Here is a 9,837-nt window from a genome sequence, read left to right as displayed (position 1 = left end):
ATGACAAACAAACGTCACTGTAGATTTTTTTTACGCACTTGATATATTTGCACCCACGATAGTCGGTCGAAGGTAATTCTATTTTGTAATACATTCTTATATATTGTATTTATTAAAATGTACGAATAAACTATGTCACCAAAATCTATAAATCAAAGTTTTTAATGTATGATTTAATAAATATACGAATTTATAGATTCATCTTAATAAAAAAAAAAGGACAATGAAAATCAACATAATTTACAAGATACATTTCAGTATATAATTAATTATAATTGGCAACACGGAAATAGTTTGTGTTTTACAGCTGGTGATATCGGTAAAAGTACAATATTTTGGATTTTTGATTCCTGTTTTCAGGTAAAACTGGTCGACTTCCCAGTTTTTGTAAAGATCTCAACATGTATTGTTAATATGCAGTTATTGTGTACATGGTGTACATATTGATAAAAGGCAGTTGAAGGTATATGTAAATGAAATAGCAACCGAACGACACATCGTATATTTATAAAGATGCTCCAGTTGATTACCCTTTTTTTCAATGTATTATTCACAAGGTATAAGAGATACTAGACTTACTGATGATAAAACCAAATCAACAAAGACTATGAAAATGGTAGAAAGGGTCAGTCTCTATTATGAAATAAATTTCATCATCTGAAAAGATATTAACTGTTGTAATCCCAATTGGTAGAAGACATTTTACAGAGAGAATTATAAGTTAATCCTGTGTTTGTAGCTAGCTTAACCTCACACCTTATACTGCATTGCAAAAATTAAAGCACTGACGGAATCAAATGCAATCCTAATAGCCTTGTAGACAAGAAACATAATTTGCATGAACAAAAAACATCTAAACAAGTCAAGATAAAATTATAAATTATAGGTTTATAGACAATTGAACTATTGGACCTTATATTCGTGTATATATTTAAGATAGTCATAAACACTGATAATTTATTTATACAACATTACAACTTGTACGCAACATATGCATGCCATAAGTCGTTTATGATTTTTTTCGAATTTGTTTTGGTATTGTCCTGAGGATTGTGTTGATTGGTTTCTTTGTAACATGTTCAGACTCTGATCTTTGCTTATAAATTCATATAGATGGCTTCAAACTTAATAACAAAAAAATCACCTCATTCTTAGATTAAAAAAAGAAACATGTAAACAAAACTGCTTCTTCAACAATAGGAAAGGATAATTACTAAATTTGGGATAGCGAGGAAGCAACCATAACGCAATACAAAAAAAATCTTGATAGGGTTATTGCTGAGTTTGAATACTCTGACGTTTACTGAACTGTTAAGACTCTGCTCATAAAAAAAACATGGCGAGTCATACGATTCCTCAGTTATGTTTTTGTTGTTTTTATTTTTTAATATTTTTTAATATTTTTGCTTCAATTTTTCCCCAAGACATAGATTACCTCAATGCCTTTCAACTTTGTACTCGATTGGCTTTAAAACTATTTTGATCTGAGCGTCACTGATGAGTCTTATGTAGACGAAACACGCGTCTGGCGTATTAAATTATAATCCTGGTACCTTTTGATAACTATTTCCCTACTGGGTCGATGTCACTGCTGGTGGACGTTTTATCCCATAGGGTATCACCGGCCCAGTAGTCAGCACTTCGGTGTTGACATGAACATCAACTATAATTATGGTCATTTTTATAAAAATTTGCAGTTAACAAAACTTTTAATTTTTCAAAAACTAAGGATTTTCTGATCCCAGGCATAGATTACCTTAACCTTACTTTTTGGAATTTTGGGTCTTCTATGATCTTCAACTTTGTACTTGTTTGGCTTTATAACTATTTTGATCTGAGTGTCACTGATGAGTCTTTGGTAGACGAAATGCGCGTTTAACGTATTAAATTATGATCCTGAAACCTTTGAAACAAACTATTTGCTATGTATCATCTACCAAAATCTTTATTTTTAAGTGGGTGAATTATGTTTGCAAACAAGGCATAAAACTCGTACGATCTACGTTTACAAATATATGATGGCAAGGTCATTGGCATTTAAAAGAAACTTCCCTGTTTAATACAAATTCAGAATAGATTGGATAAAAGGGTAGTTAAAAACAATATGGCTGTTCAAATGCATTGTACGTCATTTCAAGTATATATGCACCAGAAAAATTAATATATAATCGAACAAGAAAAAGAGCTGTCTGTTAATATCTTCTGCCAATCAATATACGTTCTGGAACCTAGAAGACGGTATAAACTTACTATCCTCTATCAAAAATTTACACCAGATGAGTAGGAATATGGAGCCTGTAGATCAGTGGTTCATTGTATGCATATTTTTTAATTTTTCGTAAATTGTTTTGTTATAAATTTGCCTGTAAGTTTTCTCAATTGAATTTTTTCATGTTTGTTTTTGTCCGGGCCTTCTACAGCCTTACTGAAGGCCGCAAAGTTGCCTTTAGTTGCTTACATTCACTTCATTTCAATTTTGGTGGATAGTTGTCTCATTGCAAATATATCCCATCTCTTTATTTATATAAAGATGCCAAGACGTTCTTTTCTTTAACCACACATATAAAATAAGTATGTCCGATGTTAGAATCTTTCTAACAAAAATCTGGTAAAACACATGACCGATGTTAAAATCTTTCTCCATTTTTTTTTGGGTTAAACACATGACCGATGTTAAAATTTTTCTCAAATTTATTTGGTAAAACACACTTAATCTATTCCCTCATCGAAAGGTACCAAGATCTTGTTTAAAGATAGTACGTCTTAACTTCATAAAAAAATACATGATGGTCCTGACGTACAGATTCTGGGTACTGAAGTTGTTTTTCAACTTGATAACGTGTTATAGTATTCTTTTTTGTTTTAGACATACATTTAACGTACATTAACATCCCGTCATTGTGCAATGGTACATGTTTGTATTATTATCTTTCATTTTTGTAGGTGAACTTTGTCTATATGCTTTATTGTGTTTCTTTGCTACATACCTGTTTTTTGTTTGGTGATCAACATTATAACACAATGTTCACTGTTGTACCCTTATTCCGACTCCTCGAGCAAAGTTGGCTTTAGATGGAATTTGGCTATTTATTCGAGGTATTATTAACATATAGCTCTTCAACGGTTTCGGTACTTATCCATATACGGATTTCAAATGTTTGGCTTTGAACGTTCCTGATGAAGGTAAATCCAGAAAAGCGCTTCGGACGCAAGAAAATATTAAACGTGTTGTTTTCATTTTTTTCGAAATTATAACCAGTTATGGTTCAGTGACATATCGTAGTCAATATAATGGAATTTTCTGTGACTGATATACAAGTGAGAGGTCTAGCTAGCTACAATACCACTACTTTTAAAAAAATCTGTACCGGCTCCTGATTATGACAGTTGTCATTTATTTGTTTAACGTGTTTGAACTTTTTTATTACTATTGTATTTTTTCCATTTAATTAGGTGTTCGACATATTTGTGATTTTATCTTAATTTACTAATGCTATATCGTCCACAAGACATAGATGCGATCCGAGTTAATAAGATTTCATAATGGGTTTACATATATATTTTCAACTTGTCGTACACCCTGTTCAATTCAAACTATTCTGAGGAGTATCATTTCTAATTCATCTTGGTATAGTAGTTGCTTTTGAATATAGACTTGCACATGTTTTAGATCCAAATCAAGATATTTTGTCTGGTGTTGTAGGCTATATAAAGCAATCTATCTGTATCCGTCTTACTTCTGCCAATAAAGGCACACCTCCACTAGATAGGAGTAATAGTATTCCTCCACCAGTTCAATATGTACAATTAATCTCGGGGAAGGGTGGGGTGGGTGATATAATCAATGATATAATCAATGGAATTGGATGGAATTGCAAAAAATAAGGTCCACAGTGGTCAATTATCTATATCTATGTATTTGGTGGCCTTCGGCTGTTGACTGCTCTATGGTCGCACCATAGGGAATCAAATCGTACATGTAAGTAATAAATTAAATCAAATGCACGTATACACATTAACATATGCCGGAAACGTTTGGAAGACATTGATTGTGTAGAAACCAACTGTTTATAATCGGTTTATATCCACTGATATTTTATCAATAACAATTTTTGTTATTTAGTACTGAAAGTTTGCACTTCCTTTTTGATTATTAGTAACAAAAGCGTGCATATAAAAACTATTTCATCGATTCCTTCTCAGTCAATTCAAATGATACTTAACATAAAAAGAGACTAACATATCAACTCAAACAGGATTGTAATTATATTGTCATTTGGTGCAGCAAACCTCCAAATGTGACTTTGAATGCAACAATTTACTTTTAATAGGAATTTTGTACCCGATTTAAATTAATTACAAAATAAACGAAAAGGCGGAAGCTGAATTTGTCTACGAGCCAATTTATAAGCTAACAACGCAACTTAACCTTATAAGACAAGCTATCATGCATAAAATGAAATAACCAAAAATACCAAACTCCAAGGAAAATTCAAAAATGACAATATTAAAAGCTCAAACACATCAAACGAATGAAAAACAACTGTCATTAACAGTTTGAAACAGGTTTTTTTTTCACCCATTGAATGAAACTAAAGAAACTTTACTCAGGAGTACATTACCGGATGTTTAGTAAGTTTTAAAGTACTTACAGAGATAAGATCGCAAATGAGGTTCTTTTGACTCAGAAACTTTGGTCGTCTGTAAAATATTTTAACATTCAATTTGATTTATTTTTTTCTGTATGTACGCTTTGATCTTCTTTTTTCTTTAATATCAGTCTCCAATTTTTCTAAACTATTTAAAAATTACTGCCTTTCCTAATATTCGCTTTGATTTAATAACCACGCAATGGTCTTACGAAACAATTAAGTATAAACCAAGTCTTATGCATCTAGGTAGTTCCAGTTTCGTGCGTCAAGTGTCTTCATACCAATGATATCAATGTCAGTTTGGGTTGCTGTCTCATTGACGTTTACTGTACATCTTCTTTAGTTTATTCTTTTGAGAATGTTTTGTCTGCTCATTTAATTAATATCTACAAGAAGACGAAGTTTTGATACGAATTTCTCTTTCTGTTATTGACAATATAAGTTGTAAATTTCATCATACGTCTTGCTTTTCACTTTTCTTAATAATTGATGTTTTTTTGTTGAATTTAATTTTTGTCTATATTAAATTAGGAACAACTTATTTTGTAAAAGGTAATTGCTCATAAGTCGATATTTAAAACAGACAAATAGGGTGTCACATAAATTGCATGAATCGCGGTTATACCATCAGAACGATCAGGATGTGTTGACAGTATTGGCAAGATAAAATCAACAACAAAAATCTGATTAAATACAAATAATTTAACATTTTGAAATAGGATAAACAGTTGATTCATTTAAATAAAGATGCAGTTTACTTCAATTTCTTTTCATTAGGTAAATAACCTTAGAATGAGTCCCTTTAAGTAATACACCTACGTTTTATATACATGATTTAAAATGCATTAAATATATACAGTCAGGATCCTACTTCGTCAGAATTATCTCCCCATTACGCCAGTTCATTTTTTACAATCGTAGACATGGAAGCCATTGTAGGGATGACGCGCTACCAATTTTGCTCATGGAAACCGATAAATGTATCCACATTGCTCCATTACGATCCTTATATATCAGTTGTATTTTAAAAGACAAATGTATCAACTAGCTAATGAGCATCAGTTAATGATCTTGTCTGCATTGATTCAACTTAAAACTATTGTCTGATCGGTTGTCAGGTGGAATTTTCGAAAATTCATAAACATTTTAAAAAATTCTAATTAAAAATTTCGTGGAAGGGCAGACTAGATTTTTTTAGTGTATAAAGACTATAAACCCTAGTTTTCACACACAAAAAAATATATTTTTTCAAAGATATGCATTTTCATCATCCAACTTGAAAGACTGTCGTCAAGTACTTTCATTAAAAAATAGCTATTCGAACACACCTTCTCTGTTTTTGTAACTCATTAGATAGGTATTTCACTTGACCCATATATTTCATCTTTTAGTACTGTTATTTTTTTTGTGTTATAAAGTCAATTTGTAGCTTTGATATATAAAAATAATACAATCTGAAGCGAGACGATGTATGAAATAATCTGACTTTGTACGATATCAAGACAAAATATTCAACTCAAACACGCCCTAACATAAAAAGGTGCACTCGATTTTCTCTTTTCGATACAATTGTTACCCATATTTAGGAATTTTTTCTTGAGTAACATAATGGAAGGGCAGACACGAAAATTTTTGAACTAATAGATTGATATGTTATAGGTCCGTGGTAATTTTTTCAAAAAAATCGGAGGTTATGCATTTTCTTCATCCAACTTGAAGGATACCCATGTCGTCGACTTGAAATCTAATTGTTTTGCTTAACTATGTACTAGATAAATTGAAAACTTATGCAAATGGTGTTTTTAAAATAAAACACCTCGTAATTGAGAAGAAAATTGTAATTTTCTTTGTTTCTATTAACTTTTTAAAATTTTGTCACTATAGTAAACAATACAGTACACATTTATCGCCTTCTCTAACAAAGAGCTTCGATTCTTTTGTTCTATTTCAACCGGGTTTCCGACTGTATATGTACTCGGGTACGGTAAGTGAAAATTGTCAATAAACACCTTCTATGCAGAAAAAAACTCCCTAGTTTATTAAGTATAGCTGTTTTAAATTTAAAATTTATGGTTTAAATTTGATCAGATAAACATTATTTATGCAGGATGAAATTGTAGTTTTAATATCATCTGACGATTTCTTCGTCTGTATTGATTGGCCAAATCGATCTTCTGGGTTGTGCTTTTAAACAACTTTATTGCGTATATACTCTGACGTAATTTTAATTTAAAATAAGGATTCAAGTTATATAGGGATGCTTTTTCTATGTACGAAAACAAGGTAGTATTGAAACAGAATTAATAGCATAATACTTACAATAATATGTAGCATTAAAATCAGTTTTAATTCAACAGATGCGGATTTAGGGGGAGGAACATTTATTGTAGAAGCACGACCCCTTGAAGGATTAATACGGTTAATGCATTAACATTTTTGCATGTTCTCCTAACATTGCTTATTTTTTTCCTTTAAAAAATCGTGGTTCGGCACCGGTTCACAACTGGAGATTCATCGCATTCATAGAAAATGCCGAGCCTAGGAAAGACATGTACAAAATAAAACATTTCAGAGCGCTTTTTATCTAACGACACAATATATTTCTAAATATCTATCTTGATATCATGCCGGTTCAAGTTTTAGTTGATACAAATTGAAAGTTTTAATCAAACCGGAAACACGATTTCATTCGAACAATTATGACAAAATCATCAATATTTTCCATTTACAATATTAAGGATAGGATTTTTCTCTAAAAAAAGTAAAGCTTTAAAATATTTTCTCTGTTTTCAACTAATATTTTGATTGATAACTAATTTGTGGAGTCGAAAAACTGTAGGCATTTTCAGGACGATAACAAAGCAATGAATGAAACAAGGTAGATCCAATAGAAAGAAGGACTGCCAATTCGAAAAAAAAATATGTTGAATGGCTTTGCAACATGTCAATTTTTCGAACCCTAAATAGTATACATGTATTCCATAATAGTTGTAACGAGGGTTCTTCCGTGTAGAGAGCTATGCAGTCTTTCAGCACGTGCATGGCATCAGGGAGTTGCTGCGTACTTACATACTGTATTTTTTGTATGTTATTTATATATAAACTACCACCAATTATTAAAGAATTTTAGACACCCTTTGTCAAGTCGTTTCTTCCCTTTGAGAGAATGAGGTATAAAATCATAAAATATCTAACTAGATCTATGGACTAAATGAACCTTAGCTTCCGCTTGACTTTTCCTTATAAGATAAAAACAAACCTTGAAAAGGTCAAAATATTTTACTGCATTACTCAAAATCGATTATATTTTGACAACGGGAAATAATTTCTACTGTTTATTTATGAAACATATCCCTTTTTGTGGTATGTAAATATACAGATCTTTATCAAAAACTTTTGGATTAATTTAGTTTTATATCTGCTACTGGTTAGGGTCATTGTTTTGATACTTAGCAATATACCTAACATGTAATTTGCTATAGTATCTAACATTTTATGTGAACTTTTAACATTAAAGTTATAAGCATAAAAACTGGAAATTTGGTACATGATTGCATAATAGCCAATGAAACACATTTCCACTAAAGTCCTAATGACATGAATTTAAGCAACTATTGGTCGCCATACGACATTCAACAATGAGCAAAAACCAAACGTTAAAGGCCCATCATGAAGAAGATGTTAAAATGTTTAGCTTATCCTATGACTCATATTTTTCCATCATTTGACAGTGATTCATACTTGCTTATTTCTAATCTTTTAATTCTAGGTTGATCTTGACTTGTTCCTGATTGTGACTGTTTTGCTGAGTGTGAATTCGCATTACCATAAGACGTGTTACGGTACTTATCTATCCCAAATTCATGTATTTAGTTTAAATGTTTAAATGTTTAATGTTATATTTGTAATTCTTATCGGATTTTGTCAAATGTGTTGACGTCCTTCCTATTATATTCATGTGTTATGATAAAGAAAAAAATAATCACCGCCTTCATTTATTAGATTTGATTTTGTTCAACGTAATCTGTACGATGTTTTACGTTTGAAGTCAGATTCAAAACAAACCGGACATAGCTATATAATACAGTTAATTGCTACCTTAGTTTGCTATTAATAAGTATTGAAATGTGCATTGTTATTAAATGTAATATCAGTATTTAGTTCAAATATAATCTTTTATAAATCAATCCTAATTCTGTCTTATTCATTCAAATGTGACGTCATTTTTCATTTTTTGATGATCTGTTTTACAAATTCAAATGTGACGTCATTTTTTTTGGTCATTTTTTACAATTTCTAATATGACGTCACTTGGTGTTGAGGTTTAAACTTATTCGGATGTGTTGCATTTTGTCGGGTTATGTAATGTATTTCGGTTGTTTCCTGTAATTAGCTAATACTTCAGTTTTATCATATACATCTTTTGTATAGTCATTTTATAAAATTTACTGTTTGCGAAAGTATAAATTATTCTAAATAATAGGGCTGTTCTGGTACTTAACAGAAAACCCTGGCCGTTTTTGGCACAATGTTTTTGAACTTTTGGTCCTCGATGCTGTTCAACTTTGTATCTGGGCGTCACTAGTAAGTCCTTTGTGGACAAAATGCACTTCTGGCGTATTAAAAATTTTAAACTTGTTGCCTTTTTATAGCTATTATTCGTGTGTTTCTTTGTCAATTGTGTTCTCCTATTTATTTATATTGTAGTCCTGAATGTTGTGTTGTCATTTTAATGTTATATTTCACATGGCCAAAAAAGAGGGAGGTTTGGCATGCCACAAAACCAGGTTTTTCCTTTAAAAATGTCCTGTACCAAGTCAGGAATATGTCCACTGTTATATTATAGTTCGTTTCTGTGTGTGTTACATTTTAACGTTGTGTCGTTTGTTTTCTCTTATTTTTGAGTGTGAATTCACATTACTATAAGACGTGTCATGGTACTTATCTATCCCAAATTCATGTATTTGGTTTTGATGTTATATTTGTTATTCTCGTAGGATTTTGTCTAATGCTTAGTCCGTTTCTGTGTGTGTGTGTGTGTGTGTGTGTTACATTTTAATGTTGTGTCGTTGTTCTCCTCTTATATTTCATGCATTTCCCTCAGTTTTAGTATGTTACCCGATTTTGTTTTTTGTCCATGGATTTATGAGTTTTGAACAGCGGTATACTGCTGTTGCCTTTATTT

At 31.1% G+C, this 9,837-nt stretch overlaps 1 long non-coding RNA gene across 1 annotated transcript; it reads left to right on the top strand.

Moving 5' to 3' along the window:
• Window positions 1-358: 358 nt before the first annotated feature.
• Window positions 359-8,845, top strand: LOC143062342 (uncharacterized). The gene is made up of 2 exons (XR_012974701.1): window positions 359-463; window positions 8,422-8,845. It is a non-coding gene; the product is annotated as an uncharacterized LOC143062342 (long non-coding RNA).
• The last annotated feature ends 992 nt before the right edge of the window (window positions 8,846-9,837 follow it).

This window comes from Mytilus galloprovincialis, chromosome 2 (genome assembly GCF_965363235.1).
Source record: "Mytilus galloprovincialis chromosome 2, xbMytGall1.hap1.1, whole genome shotgun sequence".
NCBI classification, from domain to species: domain Eukaryota; kingdom Metazoa; phylum Mollusca; class Bivalvia; order Mytilida; family Mytilidae; genus Mytilus; species Mytilus galloprovincialis.
This window is presented reverse-complemented; position numbering and strand designations above follow the sequence as displayed.